General features: G+C 39.5%; 1 protein-coding gene across 1 annotated transcript in view; it reads left to right on the top strand.

The window, feature by feature from the left end:
- The first annotated feature begins 9,567 nt into the window (after nucleotides 1-9,567).
- The window catches only part of bach2a (BTB and CNC homology 1, basic leucine zipper transcription factor 2a), a 67,849-nt gene continuing 57,838 nt past the window's right edge, over nucleotides 9,568-19,578 (top strand). The window contains exon 1 of the mRNA XM_064333000.1: nucleotides 9,568-9,935. The gene's annotated coding sequence lies outside the window, so the exon portion shown is untranslated. The remainder of the gene's footprint in view (nucleotides 9,936-19,578) is intronic.

Genomic DNA, 19,578 nt, shown 5'->3' with positions numbered 1-19,578 from the left:
GTACAGAGTGTTAGTGTGATGTAATCATAGAGATACTGAGCTTGTAAGATGGTGAACTTGTAAGATGTTGCAATGTCACTACTGTACTTTGTTAGTTGCATAGGTATCATAATATTTTTCTGGAAGCGGAGTTTATGTAAGATCCCATGCTTTAACAAAATCCTACATACTGCATTACAGCAATGCCATACGCCTATAAAACTCTAAATAGTATTCATGGGATATGTTATATATGGACTTATGACAGTAATTTCTTTATGATTATCTTCATGAGCTTCATAGCCTTATGGCTGTGGTCATAAGCTGGTGATAATATTTATGTCTGAATGATGGCAAGGGCTGGGCCTTTACTCTGAGTTTATAATGGTACTTTGAAGAGTAACAACCCACTTCAAGAACAATATTTCCAACTGAACAGATTATATATACATTCAGACATTTAAGTGGATAATGGCAGTAAAAATAGTTTTTAAATGTGCGCACTCCTGAATAAATATGCCAATCAAATAGCGTAAACAGCAACGATGGTAGATTGGAACAGTCTAATTGGAAAGGCCAGTGTCAAGTAGCATGAGATCACTCAAGACCATTGACTTTTCCTTCCACGTGCTCATGTAAGGCTGAATGACAGCTCTTCGCTGTTTAGCAGAAACAGCACTCTTAGAATGTACAGCAGTGAATAAATAAATTCAATTCATTAGCCCAGCCATGCTGTGCTGTAGTCTCTTGTGACACAGGGGTTCCGTTTGAAGTGATTCCTTTTGCTTGTTAGTGTACAATAAAAATTCATGTGATATTCACTGGTGGCGAGGGGTTATGGTCAGAAGAAAACAATATGAGCCAAAAGCACAACGGAAAAGGTGGATAGGCCTATTTCAAAATAAAGTTTTTTTGCCCCCTATATTTAGCATAATCTGGTATGATTGCTATTAGCACGTTTGGGTGATTATCCCTTTATCCAGAGCAGGGGAGTGAAAAGGATAATTACGATATAAAATACGGGCTATATGGTTGTAAAACTGCTCGTGGTGTCTTGAAGCTTAGCTAAAGTAAATTAGCACTTGCTGCAGTTTGCTGCCAGGTTAACAGGAAATGTGTGTGCGGTTGGAAATGGGAAGGGCAAGGTTCTGGTGACCACAGCCAGACACCTTGGTTGAGGCAGTTGCTGAGGACTTCAAAAACAAACTCCCCTCTCCTTCCACACTTGTCACTCCCACCCTGATGTTCAATGTTACAGTTTCATTAAACAAAACAATTTTCATAATTAATTTGAGGGTTCCTGAAATCAGTAAACATGCAAAAAAGGAACTCCAGGGAAAGTCTTAAAGTGGACAAGCAGTGTCAAGTCCTGTCCATAGACTGTATAAAAATGGTCTGACTAAGAAAATGTCCTTTGTTTTTGCAGATGCATAGCTATGTAGAGCTGCAAAACTTCAGCAATGAAGATCCCAATAATTCTTACTAACAATTCCAATGTCAACAAATGTATAATTAAATATTGATTGCAAAAATAAATAAATTGTTAACTTAGCTTTCTGCAGCTGGTGCTATAAACTACTGATCATGGACCACAATGTAAACACGTATAAGCAAACGAAGCTTTGCTGCAGGATATTATGAAATATCATTTACAAAAACACTACTTTAATTTAAAACCACAGTTGTATCACAACAACATAGCCTCTCACCTTTGCACTGAACAGGAAGCCTCTTTACCAATTACAAATAAGCCTGTTTCAACAGGCTTATGACATGTTACTGATATTATGGAGCATATGGCAATTGCTGAGCAAAGCCAACATAAAGCTTTCCATGGGTTTCATTTAGTCATAACTACCCCAGGTGCCATTGTCAGGATCCAAGGCTGAGTTATTCTCCTCAATAGAGAGCGTGTAAATCCTGTAGAGGCTGACGACCGGACGAGCCGTTATTACGAGGGTCTAGATTGACAGCACGTGGGTGAAAGTTAATAAATGGCCGATGCTTTAGGGGACAGCAGATGTCAAGAAAGAGGAAGTATGTTAGACTGAGGAGCTAAGAATGACTCATAAAACTTTAGAATTCACTTTTGTTTCAGATTTCAGTAAGAGGAAGTCGATCCTGTTTAAGGCATTATGTAGGGTTTTTTTTTCTTCTTTCTTTTTTTACAAGGTTTCGTATTCTTGGTGCGCTGTAGGTTCTATGCTTTCTTTCTGCTGTGGAAAAGATAGTGAAGACAGCTGCTTGCAAAGTGAGAGGAAAGAAAATGCACGGTGTTTAATGTGGCCATTGTAATGTGAACAACAGCTTCTCTGACATCTTGTGGGCAGCGTATTTTGTCGAGGAAGGTCTCTTTCCTATGTGCACAATATTTACAAGAGAAAAACGAAAAGCAGCGACATCATCATATCAATTTTGGACATTTTTAAAAAAGGCACGTAATAGCTGAACACCTGGTTTTGTTTAAGTGCGTTATACTGTTCCTGAACATCATTGTGTAGGCATGGGTTGCAGGCAGCACATTGAGTGGGATAAGCCAACAAGATGACTATAAAAACAGATATTGCACAAACCAGATGGTCATCTCCTGCTGTTCTTTCCACTCTCTGTATATATTTTTATATGGTCTATGGTATTACCTTACTCTCAGGTTTTGGCCCTGTATGGGTTGTTACACTAGCTATGGATTTTCTTTCCTCAACCTTGCCTCTGTATGAATATTCATAAAAAGCCATCAACTCAAGTCTTTTTGCGTTTCAACAATAAAATAGACTGAACTTCCAATGTTAGATGTAGAATTCAAAGCTGACCATCGAGTTGGCATGAAGGCAATCAGTGTTCTAACGGTGAATGTTAGAAAGATAATGTTAATTGTGAATGTGTGTAATGGTGTGTATGGAGTTTATTGCGTTTATTGGGAAAGATACAGTATAGCAAGTATATGATGAGCCCCAATGAACATGTTTCATACATACAAAGAACACGTCCCTTATCTGATGCAGTTAATTTAGAAGCTCAAAGCAATTTGCTCTAACTCATTTTCTCTGGCAGTGAATGTTGTCATAGAACCTCCAAATTAAATAAAAACACAAAACTACAAGATACCTACAAAGTACAAGATACCCTTTCTCAAATGTTGAGGTGAACATGAAGTTTTATGCAAAAATTTTATTTCACCATTCAGTGAAAATATATTGGACAGAATTGTTTTGATCAAACTTGAAAGCACCCACTTCCAACAACACTTTACTTGAACTGTATTTTCTCACAGTTGTTATGCACTATTGTTTATGATGCTGCACTTCCCACGGTTGAATGCAGGAATTCATGTTTGCGCGTTCTTCGTTCTTACAAGTCCTTTTGGCAACTCTTCAGAATCCGCCGTCACCTATCCTGTACAGACCGTGTTTTCAAGCCAAGAATCTGTGCATTTGTAGCTGACTGTCAACATTTGGCTGCCGTTGTTTTCCCCGTTTAATTCCGTGCACGCAACGTGGGTGTGTCCCAAAGTCGTGCAATCGTTGGCCAGACAAAAACCTGATTTTCGGAGTGTGCTCGAACCCTCGGGAAGCTTAAACTGAACACCTGTCCGCCCCCACATGTGCCCACATCAGCTTGTGAATTTCCAGTAACTAGACCGAATCACCTCGAGTGCCCGTTGGTATTTCCCTTGCAACTCCGTGGATTGGAAATACAGCAAATGCAAGCTAATGCTTTGGATCGGAGGAGAGGATGAGTGTACCAAGTGCCTGAGGAGAAGTAGATTTCACTGCAGGGTGGAGTTGGAGCTCTAGTAACACACCTTGATCCACAGGTTATTGCATGCCTAGACAAAACCTCATTATGTTTAGGCCGGTTACAGATCACAAGAAGGTAGAAAAACAAGCCCATCATCTGCAGACTGTCCTCCACAGATTTGTCACTCAGTCCTTCCTTGAGAAGATTGAGGCCGCATTTTTATTTTGGGCTCAAATTAATGCAACTGCAATGTGTTTTTTCCTAGAATATATGGAAAATACCTTACTGCAAGTATTACTTACACAATGTTGTGTGTTCAGTGATTTCCAACATCAAATACAAACATTTATGCAAGCAATGGGGACAAAATATTTTTTTAATGCATTTGCATTTGTGTTTGTGCATTTTTGTGCGCGCGTGGATGTATGTGCACGAGTATGTGTCCTTGTATCTGCATATACCTATCAGTGTGTTTGTATACGTTTCTGTGTCTGCATTTATACGTATCCAAGATTATGTGCTTGTTTGTGTCCATATATGTTTGTGTAGTATCTTTGTAAGAATGCACATGCGTGCGTTTTTGTCCGTTATTCTTTCTGAAACAATACCTGCCCAAGAGGAAACCCGAGAAGGCAAGGTTGTGTCTGAGGAGGGCCAGGTCATGAATAGTGGTTGAAACGGTCCCCAAGGCACTGTCAACGCCGGGCTAATTGACGTGACCGAAGCGTTTTGGCGCTCTCCCTCGCTGACGGCCATTGAGTCGCAGGAACGCGCCTGCATCCGCGCGCTCCTGTCCGGGCTTGTCTGCTTGAGACATTTGGCAGATTACCCCCGCTGCGAACTGGACGAATGACTGCGGAGTGAGTCACCCCCCTGCACAGGTGCAGACTTTAATGCTCAGGGCCCCCCTCTCTGGCTATGACTCATGTACTTTATAGAAAGCAGGATTGCCATTACCTCTTGTTACTTCATTACTTAAGAAAGAAACAATTGGATTTTGGGGGCCAAAAATGACAGCTGGAGAGGCTGGCAGAGGGCTGTTGCTCTCCAAAAAGCCCATGCTAATCCAGTATCAGAGGCAGTGTGAGTATCTTTCCTTACATGGACTTTTCATCCTGTATGTGGCTGAAAACCAAGGCCACCCCCCCCAACTCCCTGCAAAAAAAAAAATGCAATCTAAGTTCCTCATTCACCCTACTTAGCCCCACAAAAAAGGTCACAGGGTACAGGAAAGGCATTTTGGCCTGCCTCACTGTGTCTGTCTCTCATGCGGCTAACAGCATCTCCCTGGGGAGTCAGCACTCAGCAATACTCTCACGCCTGTTGCTTTCTAGGCACAGTCCAGAACAAAAGACCTACTACCATAGCTAGTGATTTTTTAAAGGAGAAGATATGCTGAAATTGTGTTTAGTGAATGGTCATTTGGCGAATACAAAGAGCTGACTAGATGGGCTGTTAACTCGGAATAATCGTTCGATGTTTTTCCCCAATACTCTTCGGATTACACCAGTTTTCATGTCCGTGATTCGAATAACTTTATTAACATTTCAAAACATCTTTGATTTTACTCAGTGGAGACAGTTATGGTGCTTATGTACCAGGACAGGCTGATTGTGAAAGGATTTAAATGTTAAAATTAAGTATATTACTCATGTGTGCATGTGTTTTTATCTTGTGTGATCCTGATGTAAACATTAAACATTCATTATTGTCAAAATGTAATTTCATAATGTAAATTTTATTCATACATTGTTTAGTTTTTATCTGGTTTAAATGATTGATACCCAACACATAAGAGTAAGATCCTTAATATAGTAGACACATTCTTATTATAAATGAGTTGTTCTCATTATAAATTGTGAGTTGTCTGTATAGTCAATTGTTTTTGTCTATTACTTAAATCTGCAGTTGGCAACTTTCACAATAGTCGCAATGTTGTGACAATATTTTGGAAAGCACATTTGCCCTGCCCACAGAGAAAGAGACATCCCCCACCCCACCCCCCTGTTTTTCCACACACCTCATTGTGAACACACATCTACATTTCTAGCTACGAGTCCTTCGTAAACAGGATTACAGCCTGGCATATCTACGCTAAAATTTCAGCTCCAAAAATCAAAGTAAAACTATGGAATCTTTGTTGTTGTTGTTATTGTTGCATACTACTGTGGGCTTACTAATAACGCAATAAAAAAAATTCAGTTTAGTCACTGAGTTCAGTAGCCAATGAAGTGATGGCTTTCTGACACAATGCATAGACCATGTATTTTTGTTACTAGCTACAATGGCTACTTATTGTATTTTTCAAAGTAACTTCATGTAACACTGTTATAATTGTATAATATGCAAGAAAGTCAAACAGATATGTGGAAGAACATGAGTTTGGGGAGCTGATGTTCCAATGTTTACACTAGCTTTTGCATAAGTAAGCTCCATCCAATTTTCATTTCCTCCTTTTGGCATTAGATAGTGTGGGTGGTGTACAGTAGGAGCAGGTCTGCTTGGTGAAACTCTTTTTCCTTTTTAATCTCGCTTTGTGTACTGTAATATGAACACACAAGGTCAGTCTCATTGTTGATTGGTTCATATTGTAGACTTTGTTTTGAAAACAAAAAAGCAGGCCGAGTCCCTGGTTGCAAAATGCAGTATTCGAGGGTGTAAACACAGCATATGGTGCTGGATTCCTCTCACAGCAGCTCTTTCTATGATTGCCACCAATTAAGCATAGCCATTCCCCGATATGAAAAGAGTTACCGACTGTAGCTTTAAGTGCTGACTAACAATGAGATCTAACAGAGCCTGTGGTTCTCCATGGCCAGGGTTGTAGACCTCTGCTATAACATGTCCTCCATCAGTATGAGAGGCCCCCTGTACTTAAGGAGGCATTCAGCCAGCCAGCCAGCCAGCCTCTGCTGCCTGACTGCCTATCTCCAGCAGCCATTGCAGTGGAGGGCTGCACAGCCAGCGTAAGTAGGCGGAATTCACGAGCATCAAGGTGCTGAGTATACTGCTGACCTCCCTTCCTTATGATCTCATTGGTCCTCTGGCCACAGTATCAATTCAACCCTAGAGCACTGAAAGAAAAATGGTGTTTTCATGTTTGTTCCCACAACCTATTTGTAGGTCATTCATGTTCTCTTGTTGCTGACCACATTCCCTGATAATTGTACAGTGCAAGGGTCATTTTACAATGCACTTTACAAAGAATCCAGTATAGTATATTCACAAAATGTGTTGTTGCACTTTATGTTGAGAAAATCACAGATAATGTTCATGAAAGGAAATGAACAATTATGCCTTTCCAGGGGGGGGTACTGATTTGTTTTCAGAGGACTTGAGCAGGATACAACTTACTATAGCTCGGCAGCGTATAGCTCCAGAGATTTTAAAGAGTTCTTTTAAAAATATTGAGTGCCAAGGTCACGCCAAGTATAGGGAATTAAAATGGACCAAAAGCATTCTGTGGCATTCTGACAATTTATAACTACATGCAAACCCCCATAGGGTGGAATTCTACATTCAAAATTAAACATCACATGGCTAATGATCCCTCGTACAAATTGTACAATATATGTGTGTTATCAGGACTGAATAAAATGTGACTCATTTCATGTTCATTTCTTAAGCTTTGGTGTGCATCTGTGTCCCCATCCTCCTATTCTTTAGTAGCCCACAGCAGGATGGATTTACATAGCATTTTAAACTGTTGCAAGGGTTGGCTGCTTTGATATTCATAAATGACTGAGGATTAGAAGTTATATATATAAATTAATATGGATGTCAGAAGCTAATCTGTTAGCAAGCAGTGCACCATCTTAAATGGTGCTTGAACACACATGTATTCATTTTTTTTAAGACAAGACAATGCTTCTAGCTATAAATCTTTACTGTGTCATTTTAAATGTGATGTGTGGAATTCCTTTCTTTTACTTTGCTGTTACTGAATCTGCCTACAGTATATTGATTATGATGGCTTTCAAGGGACACGATATCAGGAGGAAATCACAAACAAGTTGTCCTTTATGCTTTCTGTGATTTTACATTGCGTCTGGCAACTGCAAGTGCTTCTGTGGAGTGCCGTGTCCTATAGCTGTGGTCTATGGTCTGTGGTCTAAGGCCCGGAATAAGTATGACAAAATTCTTAATTTTCTCTTTACATTGCATTCATTTAGCACTTATTCTTATCCAGAGCGACTTTCAATGTAGAACATAAGCACATTCACATGAAGGAATGATAGTGCCAGACTTGGCTAAGAACATTTTCAGACCAGTTAGCCTAGTGTAACATCACTAATGCACTAATGCGCTAATGCTAATTAATTATGTTAAGTAAGCACCAAAATACAAATCCTGAATACATACGGATTACATGCATAACAAGCCCTAAGTTGAAAATCCTAAAACCATTTTTTAAAAATGCCATGACCTGAGTTAATACAAAAGGTTGTAGTGTCTGGGGGTACGTCAGGGACAGGAACTGCATTTGAAGATGGAAAATGATTCTGCTGTCATGCGAGCCCTTGCAGTTACCTGTAAGTGAGGCAAACAAGGGTTTCTTCTTGCTGTAGTTCTTTTATTTTTCATCTTTGCGGTGTCGTGTAGAGTAGTATAGTATATAGTGGAGTGGGCTTGTTAGCAAAACGGTGTATGGTCGCTAGATGGGACAAAGATGTTTATCGAGGAAACTTGATTTTATTGTAACATACATGTAACATACATAATTAAATTGACGTATTTCCTTAGTGTAGCTCACTATTGAACGCTATTTAATATAAGAACACTTGCTTTCACTGGATACTGCTTTCATTTTCAGTTGCTTTGCCTTAATGCAATAAATAATGTATATTACCATTGTAAATGTGTATTATTATTATTAGTAGTAGTAGTAGTAGTAGTAGTTGTTGTAGTAGTACTGTAGTAGTAGTAGTAGTAGTAGTAGTAGTAGTAGTAGTAGTAGCAGTAGTAGTAGCAGCAGCAACAGCAGCAGCAGTAATTGTTGTAGTAATATTAATACTGTTATCTCATTAACCAAATGAATCACTGGCCAAATCAATCAGACAAAAGGAATCAATGAAGTGTTTGATTGCTTGAAAAGTGTCTTAAGTGTGTGCGTGTGTGAGTGCGTGCATATGTAAAAGAGTCAATGAACCAGACACTGCAGGGGTGAATGAGATGGCAGTTAAAATATGTTCTTGTTTGCTGATGTCAGTGCAGATGCCAAGGCAACTGCAGACTACCCACTGTGGATAACATGTCCTGTCACGTCCTGAGAGAGCAGGATTATGTTAGAGAATCATCTGGGACAACTAAAATTTCTGCCCACTGCCAAAAGTTCACTGACTTGTAAAAGAACCTAACTGACAATTGTCTATCAACTTGAAATTCCAAATTTAGAGCAACGTTATCCAACTTTCCCTTCAATTTTATTTATTTATTTATTTATTTATGTATGTATTTATTGTTGAACAAACTGTGTTTTATTAGTGATGTTTCACATATGGATGTATATCGTATGTGAACAATAATTTTATGCACGTCGTTAAGGTTCACTACAGATTTCACTTGGAACTGCGATGAGTGTGGAAAATAATGAATGGCCTAGTAACCGTCAAGATACCACGAAGATCTTGGAATTTGCGCAGATTCTGCGGAGAATTGATTCTCGTGAATAAAAATTGAGTGCGTACACCTCATTACTCATTGCGCGGGCACTTCGACTCATAGAGAATTCTCCTACCCGCGAGGCTGCTGTAAAGATTGGCGGTTGCGCGCCGCGCGCACTCGTTATGGCGATTCACCAACTCCGACTGCGGATATTTCTTTGAGTAGGTGCCTAATCGCTTGGGGCGCCAACGCAATCTACATCGCGTATTGTTGTGAATGGGAGTTAGAATGACGTCAGTGCTCGAATGTCAACAATGTAGCGATTGAGAGTAGGCGTTCCATTAGACTAGTGTAGCAAACAGCAGAGACCAGCAGCATGCGGCACTGGACCGACAGGAAACCTGAACAATTACAACAACAAAAGCTATAATAATAATAATACTCACTTTTATTTTATTTTTTTAACGAAAAACATAATAGTCTATTGAGAAACAATCTTCCAGCATCATGGAAGCTTTGAGGAACTCTGGAAGTCGCCCACCATGTGAAAAAAATCAAATTTGGTAAACACGGACAATAAGGCTGGATTGCACGGGAAAAGCGAAAGTGAAAAGGTAAACGCTACGATAATTAATTATCTGAAAATCTTTTGTTCAGCAACGTTCATGCTAGTCGTTTCCTCTTTCCATTGTTTTAAATAGCATTGGAAGCAAAATCTGGCTAGCCAAATGCATGACGGCTTATGCCGTTCAAAAGTAGCTGGTGCTTTGGGTGGGCTCTAAATCTCTAAATGCCTTAGTTTGCGTCCGAAGATGAGACAAGACGTCGTGAAATGCATGCGTGTAGTTCTGAATTTGCAGTGCTGGGCTGCGTTACGATTTCCTATTAGACTGGCTATATGCGCGCTGAGAGAATTTACTGAATGGAAGACTGAAAATGTTAGGATTCTACATCCTGTCGCGCGGCTAGTCCGGTGGCAGGGCGCTGGGGGTTTGTGTTTTGCATGTTGTTGGATGCAGCGCGTTGAGAGAGGAGGAGGTGCAGACTGCGTAGGCTAGTGCCGGGGGGAGGGCAGGCATGGACTCTTGTTTTCGTTGAGAGAAAAGAAGCTGTCAGTTGCAGGCGGCCTTGACCGATCACTCGACCATGGTTAAGGCAAAGCAACCCCCCCCCCCTCTTCAGATCGCATTCCCGCCCTCGTATTCACTGCTTTCTTTGGTGAACTTGGGAAGAAAATTAAATATGTATCAGGATATTAATCACATGAACGAAATTTGAAGAAACATTGTATTGTATTCCTGCTTTCAGATAAGCTCGGGCATTTAAAATCACTGATGTATTTGTAGCCTATATATTACCCACCATTGTTTCGTACCAGTCGTTGTATCAAAGCCTTTGATCTTCGTTGCATGTGCAAAAATAACAAAAACGTCTATCGAACTCGGACGTTTTTGTACCGTCCGGGCTCCTTGTTTCAATTATGTAAATCGTTCAGCTAACCATGGCATTAAAATCTCTAGCAGTCTAAATTTGATAAGAAAAACATTTACTAGTCAAAGGCACCATTTATCCTTGTTTGGAAATGCAGTGAAGTAGCCTATTATACTTTGTGATTTTTAGTGTAATTTTTTAATGAACAGTGTATAATGAAATGCATGTTTACAAGTGTTCAATCGACATTATTATTTATAAGTATTTCGGTCTTCTCTCTCTCTCTCTCTCTCTCTCTATATATATATATATATATATAATATATATATATATATATATAATTTTTCCCATTGCTGTAGGCTACTGTAAAATTGTGTGTGCATCAATTGTTCTGCAACCGCTTTCGGTGCATGGTAGAAATTATTCCAATTGTTATGAATGAGTTTGTTGCACCATTCTGAACGCTTCTTAGCGTCCGTTTGTGCTGCATCAGCTGAGACGCACATACTGTATACACAGTCATCTTATAAAATTCCCACACGAGCATAAGTCAGTGTCGTTGGAAACAATATGTCAACGCACTTATTGGAGGCAGTTTGAAATGTTAGTTTCCTTGTTTCGATGCATTCAGGCGGTTAAAGAGACTCAGACATTAAAGCTAACGCATACAAAAGCCAATGTATCAACTATAACGAATCCGGAGTTGAAATGCATACATATAGGCTAGCTGCATACATATAGCCCAGCAGATGACCTGGCAAATTTATGGTACTTTTTATTTTTTTTGTTGTTGTTGTTGTTGTTGTTGTTGTTTTATTTACTTTACTGTTTTATGAATCTCTTTGTTTTGTTGAAATGCGGGGGGACAGCAGTTAGCCTGGAAATATCAATACAATCAATTATAGCTAAAACATCCCTTTGTCTGCACCTGACTGTGTAACTGCATGGTGTGTTGAAAGTACGACCACACATAGCGGGATTGTGTCACTGAATGTGAATGCCAATGCCGTGGCTTAATTTTCAATCACTATTAAGAGCTGCGATGGGGGCATCGGGGAGTATATGAAGCTGTCATGAGAGTTTGGAACGAGTCGCCTCTCCTTTACACCATCCTATTTTTAAATGATAGTGACATGCTTCTAAAAATAAATAGTCACCGAATGCTCTTAGCCTGATTGGAAGAAAAAGAAAACGAGGACAAAGTCGGATAGTCGTGTAGTAGGCTATATAGCTTGGTGTTCAGAGGGGGACATGGGAATGTCTCTAATGCATTTGAGTAAATGGATCCCAGAACATGTTGATCAGTAAGCATGGTAATGAGACAATGCAAAACAAACAAGGGTACAATAATTTTATTTTAATTCGTTTTTAGTGCCATTACATCAAAGCCATGATAAGATGATGAATTACTGCTAATTAAGTGAGGTATCCTATGGTAAGAGAATGACAGTAACAATGACAGAGACACTTTGCTCCCCAAACAAAAATAAGGTAATAAAACAGGTCAAATCCATGAATAATGCAAATATGTTCAATTCATCAAAACAGTTTTTTAACTGGCTTCAGCAATAGCCTATGCAAAATGAAAACATTCTTTGTTTTCTATAGCTGAGGTTGGAAGGATTCTGAGAATCTTACTTGGTGACACCGCACCATAGGTGTCAGTGCTTTCTTTAATGATAAAGGCAATGCATTTGATAAAGATAAATACTTTTACTGACTCTAATAATCTTTTTGATGTTTTCACAAATTGTTCCTGATGATGTGGCCTAGGTAAGAATTCTTGTTTAACACAAAAAACATGTGCACATTGTACACAACTGCTTATCTTTGCAATTTTAAAATCAATCATCTAAACATACACTGTTACTTGTCCTCAGTCAATAAAGTAATTTTCTGGCCTACAAAGTTCCTGTCTTACACTTTATATTGAATAAGTGTACACAGCAATTTTTGTCTTTGTCTATAATATGTATGCATGAAATTGTAATGCAACACATGATGGGAATTTTATTACAATAACAAATTGAAAGACTGGTTTTGCTGTGAGTCACAGTTTGAAAAGGGAAGTTTTATAAATTTATAAAATGAGTTAAGCATCACTACTATAATGAACATAAGTAGCAACATATGGATTATACTAAATATAGTTATTCATTTAAGTTCATTTAAGATAATAACCAATTCATTCAGTTCCAAACCCGTTCATTTAAATTAATAACCAATAAACCAGCAGGGGTTAAATTTGAAATTAGATTTCACCATTTTTTTTTCTGGGAGGTATCTCAGCATGTATGTAAGTCACATCCAACCTTCTGCAAACTCACACATGAAACATCATGCACAGGTGCGATCTGGCAAAGTGGATCGAACCACAGTCTCCCTGCACACAAAAGCACACTCCTGAGAAGTGGGTTAGTCCATTAAGCTAAAGGCTCAATCCCCCTGCTGAAGGGCTAAAGAAGTGCACTACTGGCACACAAATTGCATTCTACTACCACTGCTACACACACACACACACACACACACACGTGCATGAGACAGTGACACATACACAAGCACACCTTACAAATTGTAATTAATTTTTGGCAGTCCACTTCTTCAATAAGATGATATTTGTATGGAACCCTGCCTCCGTTACATCATAATTTGAATTGCGCCATCTTCCAGTGCTGGTTTTGCCCTTGAGCATTTAAAAAAGCAATTTCTTAAAAATTACCACACCGGGGGTTTTAAATGGGTGAAGCCGGCCACCTTAGGGACTGCACCATATGACCTCCTACGGCTGTTTCACTCTGGCCTACATCTGTATAGAGGGTGTTTTTGTCTTTAAGAGTACTGGTCTAACCTTTGTGGTTTGGTCCAAAAATACACTGCACAATGTGCAGGATACTTTAAATATGTCAGTAAGCATCAGTCATGACTTTGCCTCTCCTTCCATGTTTCAAATTCTCCATACTTATGCAGAGCACTGATGAATAACTTATGATTTGTCTGTAATTATATATATGATCATGTGTGCTTATTGCTGGACTGTTGAACTTAATTTGCTCACATGGATGCCTGGAGGATAACAGCAAAAATTCAGGTTGACAGCCCAGATGGTCACATGCTCACATATTTCTCTGGGCCATACTCATGTAAAAAACTGTTTTATGACAGTCATGTTGCTATAAAATATAGCCTGGCCCTAAAAACAACTCCCTGTTGTGTCATTACCAACACAATGTAAGAACCAGCTGGGTTACTCTGTCTTGTTTATTCAAGTTTGTATTACCATAATATTTCTGCCTGTCTGCATATCAAGATACCTGGGAATATGAATGAAGATACTCGAATAGCTGTACAATACACTGAGCTTTTCTGACTGTGTTTAAGCACCAATAGCAATGCTTAAATGTTGTTTTGTATTAACAGTTAAAGGAAGAATGAGGCTTCCTTCATCTAAAAATACAGGGATCTACTACATACCATCAGTGACTCACTAATTTGAACCAGTCACTGTTTTGCTGTTACTAAGTAAGGCAGGGTATAAGGTTGTAAGGTTCTAAGAAGTCGATAATTGATAGGTCAGTGTTGGTGTACTCTTTATGGAGGGGATGAAACCACTGACCCATTACTAATTGCCATCACCTCAACTGTGTTTCATTCTTGCACTCAGGTATGCTGTAGTCCACAGTAGAGTGAAGTAGTGGTTTCAGAACTGGATGTATTGCCAAAGTATGTGTACTTCAACAAGTTGCTTAACCTGAACTTTAATATGTGTCCTGCTATATGGATGGATCATTTGTGATGTGCATAGAATGCCAGTCTCTTGGTTTGAAATCCCTTGCAGTGGAAATTAATTAGGTAAGTTATTGTTTATTGTACACTAGTGTAAAGTAAAGCTACTGCCAATTTGTCAAAGAAGATTGAAGCCTCTGGTGCCCTTTAAGCTGCTTATGTTTTGATCTGTGTGGTATGTGCAAGAAAACTTGCAGTTTTGTGGAATTTTGGAAACACCATCAATTCCTGAGCTGCCTTTATGCGTTAGCTAGCATTTGTCGAGACTTGTGTGCAGCAATTCAGATATTTCGATTTTAAACATACTCACAATTCCTGACTTGCATAGCTTTAAAAGCGCATTATTCGGGTTACCTCAGTTAAGAGCATCAGATATATCAGACTTATTCAATGACATTGAATGATCAGTTATTGTTTCTTGTCAAATTAGATTTCTTCCACTGACTAAATAGGAATCAACCAGTGCAAGAATACAGTTCACAGAATAATAAAATTAATCTCAACAGCCCTCTCTTTTCAAACAGATTGTCATTTGCCATTTGTCAAACGGACAGGTTTATATGACACAAGTCTAATATGCAGTCTATTTGTTTCTGGTAATTCAGTGGGTTATTTACAGAAATCTCCTTTATTGGAATGACCCTGCCTGCGAACCTCAGCGGTATCAAAACATGTTCTCGCTGTCCTAACACGTCAGCACAGAGGTATGCATGACTCTGCTCCGGCTGGTGTGAGGCATGCGCTCTGCACAGGGTTCTGAAATTTAAGAGGACTTTGTCCCCTCGCCATTTACTCTGCGGTTTGTTCAGTCCTAGTCCGTGCTGTCAACAGCAGTGTCTCTGGCCACCGTTTTCAATCCAAACCTAAAACCGAGGGGGTGTTACCGGGTCTACCTGTATTACTCTCATTTCTGTAAAAGGGCGTGGCATGCTCTTTCCATTGAAAGCCTGTATGCAAAAATGTAGCATCTAAGATCCCAAAACAGAATCATCCCTATAATTGCTGCAAGTGGCGGTTTATAGGTAATAGGCTGGGTAATAAAGTACTTATGGGGAAAAAAAATGTAAGAACGGAAGAAGCACATTGTTGGCTGTCATTGCCCCACATGTGGAACTGGGCACATCTGGAACGTGGACATGGCGTCCCCACTCTAATGATAGCCTGGCTTGGCGATGGTTCACCCAGAGGGCAGTCAAGAAACAGTATGAATGTGCCAATGGAATGCTGATGAATCTGAATTGCAATGCTAAATTTGAGTGTCCAATATTGTGACAGAGGAGTATACCTTTCATTGGGAGCCCTTCTGTGGTTTGAGCAGTCATCTGAATACAGCATTAGGTTAACATATTTCCTGAGATACTGATCTCGGTAGCGCAGTGCCACTTATAGTGGAGCAGACAAGCGTCTTTTCCTCCTGAAATAAATCAATGGAATGGTCAACAGTAGTGCTGATTCGCAGATTAAGATGGATTAATTATCTAATTGTTTGTTCCAGTCTCAATGGTAGTTGATTCTTCTAATGATTGAATCTTGCTTAACCTTTATTGACATTAATGATCTCAGTGAAATTCAGCAAGGTCATCTTGTACTGGTGCAGACTGAAGCCTGTACATTTCTACTTTCATGAATGTTACAAGAGCATACAGGTTCTAAAGTGTCTCAGCTGGTAAAGGTTGGGGCCTACAATCTCAAAATCTCAAGGGTATATGATTAGCCCAGTAAGACCAGAGTTCCCCATGTTGCAGCTATGTAAGTGCCTTGTAATTTCTTACAATGCGCTTACATGTTTTGTCAAAGGGAGACCGGTGACAGCAGTCTGTTTATCGTGTGGAAAACTGTCAGCACCAGCTGCCATCTCTGTACAAGATAGAGCAGTACTATCCAAGAATAATGTCATTAATTCATAATCCAAATAGGAGAAAATGGGGAAAGGATTTATGGATAAGCCATCAGACATTTGCTTTTAAGTAACCTTTTTGACAACTAATAATACCTATTTCAAATGCTATGTCCCCAAAAATATTTGGATTGGCTGTTTTATACATTTCAAATCCCTAGTATCCATGTTTGCTTCAGGCATTCCTACCCTTGAACCCATCAAACCATTGTTTTTAAAATAACATTTCAGAAGACTGATTGTTTGTTTAATTATTGATGTGTATTTCTGACAGGAATAAAGTAAGAAAAAAATTGTGAAGGATGTGCAAAACAAAGCATGAGAAACAACCACATACTGGGAAACTGAGGGTATGCAGTACAACGTGCATATACCATGATGCAGCTGCTAATTGGCCTTAGGACAGAGTTAAGATACTCCTATTCAATAAAGTGGTCTTCTGGCTATTGAATATTGCACTGATATGTGCAGAGTTGCATGATCTGTTTGGCTGAAGCCCAAGCACAAAGCCGTCACATGTATCAAAATGGCTGCCAACAGTTTGGTTGCCATAGCAACAACATAGAATAAGGAAAATGATTACTTTATGTTGGTGAAAGTAGTTGGTGATTTTTTTTCCTCCCACAACTAACAAAATGAGACAAACACATTTTTTTTAAATTGCATGTGTGTGAATTAATGTGTAAATCCACCTTATCAGTTCCATGGTTGTCATGTTGTCACGTACTACCCCATAGTACAAATTTCATGTGACCTTCTGTGTCAGCTCAGTTAGCGGTTAGCATTATTGAAGCTGGCCTACCTACAAATGATTTGTGCAGCTATATTGCTCTGTTAGAGTGATTCAGTTGGGCTTCCTTGAAAAAGTGTTTTTTTTTATCTCAGTGGGATCTGGATGAATAAAATAGCACTGGCACTATAAACTGTGAGGACATAAAAATGAAGTACGGAAAGCAGCACATCACCATTGCTGATGGAGCAAAGTAACCAGAAGTCGACAGAAGCAATATGGTGACTACTCTTTCCATAAACCTCTGCCTTGGAGTGGAAAAAAAACTCCAGGCGGTTGTATGTGCAGACAGTGGCATTGAATGTGACATTAATAGCTATAGCTCTGAACAAGCAGCACCAGTCAGACCAAGATTGACTCCAGTTCTACTGTGGATGAGAAGAGAGACATTTAAGTGGTACCTGTGGTCCTTTGAGGTGGAACATGGATTTTAGTGGTGTACAGTCATGCAAAATGTTTAATCGTAAAGAGAATAAGAATCCCAGAGAAAGTGTTTGGTTAGATGCAGACTGAAATAGCACTGCTCCAATATGTGCTTGGTATGTCCTGCTAAATGCATTTCCTGGATCATCATTTTCAAGTATTTATGTGATTTCTATAGAAGACATTCTGTTTATTCAAAAACATGCCCTCTATAGCACAAGATTAGCACAGTATTTACATTCAAGTATTTTAAAGGTAACAGTTCTTGTTAACTGGGAATGGTTTCAGCTTAAAGAAACCTAGCATCTTGCTAAACCACACTAAGAAATTCCGCTGCTGAGGGTTAATATTTAGAAGGCTGCTGTGGGTGACTGCAGGGCCTTGACTTATTTTTGTAGAGGGTGACTGATTCCCTATCTGCATCCATGGCGATCGTAGCCTGAGGTATATTAGTACCGTTTGTTTTGTGTTAAGCGGAGCTTTGGAGATGTGTGCGAGAGTGTGTGGGCTACGAGGCTTGTCAGCATTTCCTCTGCTGAGGGCCCATGTAGGTGGCTGGAGTCTAAAAGCGTCAACGGGGACCGATTAATCACTCACTCACCCACTGATATGTGCTCACTCGCTCGCCCACTCTCACTCTCACCGACTGACCGCCTCACTCGCTCTCTCACTTTATGTCCTGCATACTAGCTTACTGATCAACTGGCCACGCTCACTCTCCGTGCAAGTGAAATACTTAATTTTACTTTAAAAAAATGTCAGTTCAGACTCAAGTAAAAGCAAGAAATCAGTAAACAGGCATTGGCTGAGATTAACCTACTGTATGAGTGAAAAGCCTTGTTATTTTGTCCAACTCTGTTTAAAAAAAAAAAAATTCTTAGCCCATTATGTGGTGATATGTTTTTTATGGAACAAGTGAAATAAGCAGCAAGCATGTGAGTCCTTGGAAGACATATAAAACAATTGGCAGATTCCTGGTGTAGAGAGGAGTGAGGGGTAAGATGAGATCATTGTTTTGAAGTGAAAGGAAGGGGGGGGGGGGGCGACTCAGATGAACCCAAGGCTGAGTTATTCTTGTCTGTCTGCCAGCACGGCTCAGCCCGTATAAGCTGAACTCCCAGATTTCGTACAGTGTCCCAGATGTAATGCAGGCAGTGTCCAGAGTTGCACAGAGTCGTTCACAGACTCAGTCGTTTCCCATGCGGTTTGCATTGGAGCCGCTCTCGCAAAACAAACAGTCCTGATGTGTACAGCAGCCAGGGAGCTTTACACAAACTCGGTATTTCGTCAAGTGCTCTAGGAATGAACAACAAGTCATGCTTTTGGGGACCTGTTGAGCATGTGTTTAAGAACTAACGGGGCGCTGATTTGTTCTGTGCATGGAAGAAGAATGATTCTGCAATAGACAGACAAAATGATTCAGTTACCCTATTTTTCAGTTCCAAATCGAATGAATGTTTTTGAAGACAGCATATTTTATGAATAGTATATTATACACAAATGCATTTTAAATCTGATTTTACGGTAATATGGTCATGTACTACAGGAATACTAGTCATTCATATGCATTTGCTTGACAGACTAACCAGGGTGATTGTCCTGTGTTCCATTTTGTTCATTACGCATTTCTCCAGCAGATTAATGCATTATCAGAAGATCAGTTTGTAAATGATGACAAAGCTTTCTATCTGCAAACTTTAAAATGTCCTAAACCTATCGAGTATATTCAAGGAATTAACTCAGACAGTGTTTGTTAAGGTACATGTTGCATTTTACTTATTAGCTACACAAACTTACTCATGTCAACAGAACACGTTTGGTTCAGACTTTCTTAAAATATTACATCCACATTTGAGGTAATTTGTTAGGTTTAAGTTTAATACCCAGGAAATAGCTGTGTGAGGACTGGTTTGAATTTCACATGAATGGAGAA

This window comes from Anguilla rostrata, chromosome 1, assembly GCF_018555375.3.
Source record: "Anguilla rostrata isolate EN2019 chromosome 1, ASM1855537v3, whole genome shotgun sequence".
NCBI lineage: Eukaryota > Metazoa > Chordata > Actinopteri > Anguilliformes > Anguillidae > Anguilla > Anguilla rostrata.
This window is presented reverse-complemented; position numbering and strand designations above follow the sequence as displayed.